This window comes from Pseudophryne corroboree, chromosome 11, assembly GCF_028390025.1.
Source record: "Pseudophryne corroboree isolate aPseCor3 chromosome 11, aPseCor3.hap2, whole genome shotgun sequence".
NCBI classification, from domain to species: domain Eukaryota; kingdom Metazoa; phylum Chordata; class Amphibia; order Anura; family Myobatrachidae; genus Pseudophryne; species Pseudophryne corroboree.
Genome location: NC_086454.1, coordinates 59,494,561 through 59,497,022, shown reverse-complemented (window position 1 = coordinate 59,497,022; position 2,462 = coordinate 59,494,561).

The following is a 2,462-nucleotide window of genomic DNA, read 5'->3' as shown; positions in this document are numbered from 1 at the left end:
GTGTTTGTGCCGCCCACTTGTGTCGCTTAGCTAAGTTATCCTGCTACCTCTGTGCAACCTTTTGGCCTAAAAACAATATTGTGAGGTAACATAGTAAGTAACATACTAACATAGTAACTAAGGTTGAAAAAAGACAATTGTCCATCGAGTTCAACCTTTTTGTGGTCTCCTATGCAGTTTTATTATAGGACTAGTTATTTTTATGTTAGGACTAGTTAAATTAACTATAATGCGTGCCTACGCACCATAACCCTGAATATCTTTATCCAATAGGAATTTATCTAACCCATTCTTAAAGGTGTTGACTGAGTCTGCAGTTGCTACTCTCTCAGGCAGGGAATTCCAAACACGTATTGTCCTTACTGTGAAAAAACCTTTTTAGAATATGAAATCCTGGCGCAGCATTTAAATTGAAAAATAAAGAAAAGAAAAAAGGAAAAAGAAAGCATGTAGGAATATATCAGACTGAATGAATTAAATTAAATCACATTTATTCATCACAAATGATTAAAAATCTATAAAAGCACAATGGATCGTATCTAAAAACTGTTTCCAGTATCAATCCCTCTAATTAGATGGATAAACACTTGTCCACAAAGTCACAGCCTAATCGGCTTCAAGTGTCCTGAGACCTGATTTCCACTGCCGCAAGGGCTTTCCGGTATTTTTAACCGTGCTGGTTTTAAAAGTGGTGTGCTTATAAAGTCACACTATGGTCTCATTAAGTGCTTATATGAACCAAAACAGCAAGACCTTATACACCCTATTTGGATTAGTGTATGCTGACACAGGTAGTTCCTGATCGCAGTATGCGTTGTTGATATACCTTTTATCCTCCGCTCCGTCTGCCGGATCTCCGTCTCTGTCCGGGCCCCCTCCTCAGTTGTTAGCCGGCCGCCGCCTCCCAGAGCCGCAGTGCTTCTCCACTCTGCACTGCTCGTGGGCTTTGGAACGCACCACTTCAGCTTCCGGTTTCGCGGTCCGCGGCTTCCGGGGGTGTGAGCGAGGTGTGTGCAGTCAGCGTTGCTCGGGTGATTACGTCCACTTGGTGCAGCTCCAACGCGTCCCCCCCCCCTCAGGGGCTTCGTCAGGGATAGCTGCATTCCCAATCTATTTTCTTTATATAGGCTTAGTCTATGCCTTAATTGAACTTAATTACCCAATCAATTATTAACCATTGGGTTGTTCCATTCACTAAAGGTATTGTTTTCTGTTAAAACACATTCAGTCTGACATAAAAGAAAAGAGACAGAATAGAGGGAAAAAAAGAAAAAAAGAAAGAAAAAGGGGCAGGAATGTTCCTGTCTATAATGAATCATTGTATTATTAATTCACAAGAAGGCAGCTAAATCAAAATCTATATTCAGACCCTTTGGTGCAATTGTGTCAATCTGGTAAATCCATTTTGCTTCTTCCTTTGATATATCTATTAGCTTATCACCACCTCTCCAATTATTCCTGACCCTTTTGATACCCACAAATTTCAAACCTGCAGGATCACTGTTATGGAAATTTTTAAAGTGTACTGGGACACTATGTGTTTCCACATTCTTTCTTATATTTCGTATATGCTCCGCAATGCGGATTTTTAAGGGTCTGATGGTCCTCCCAATATATTGTAGCCCACATGGGCATTCCAGCAGATAAATGATTCCCTTAGTGTCACACGTGACAAAATCTTCAATTTTAAATTCTTTTTTGTTGGTATTTGAACAGAAGGTCCGAACACTCCTTGTGCTAGTTTGATTGGAGTTTTTACAATTCTGACATCGTAAACAGTAATGGAAACCCTTTCTTTCCCCACTGTTCATCCAGGTCTGCGTTTCCACCTTATTTGTGTTGGATTGTAGTGCACTTTTTACTAATGAAGATCTGAGATTTTTTGCTCTTCGATATATTAGGCGTGGTTTCCTGGGGAGTATTCTATTCAATTTCTCATCTATTAGTAAAATTGGCCAATATTTGGTCAGGATTCCTTCCAATTCTCTTGCTTGGGAGCTATATTGAGTAATAAAGGACACTTCATTTTCCATCCTATCTTCTTTCTTTTTGTTCTTGGGGATCATGAGGCTGTTTCTCTCCAGTTTACCTACTTCTTCATGGTTCCTTTTTAATTCAGCTTCGTCATATCCCTTTTCCATAAACCTTTTCGCCATTTCCTCAGCCTGCTCCTGATATTCACCATTCTTAGAGCAATTCCTTTTTAATCGCTTGAACTGGCCCTTCGGGATGTTTTGGAGCCAGTTCGGATGATGGGCACTAGTCTTCTCGATGTAGGTGTTACAATCGACTTCCTTTATATGGGTTCGGGTCTCGAGTAGATTGTTCTCCACATAAATTGCCAAATCTAGAAAAATGACTTTTTCTTTACTGCAATTTGCAGTAAAGCAAAGATTCAATTCGTTATGATTCATGTATGTAATGAATCCATCTAGGTCCTCTTGAGTCCCTGACCAGATGAA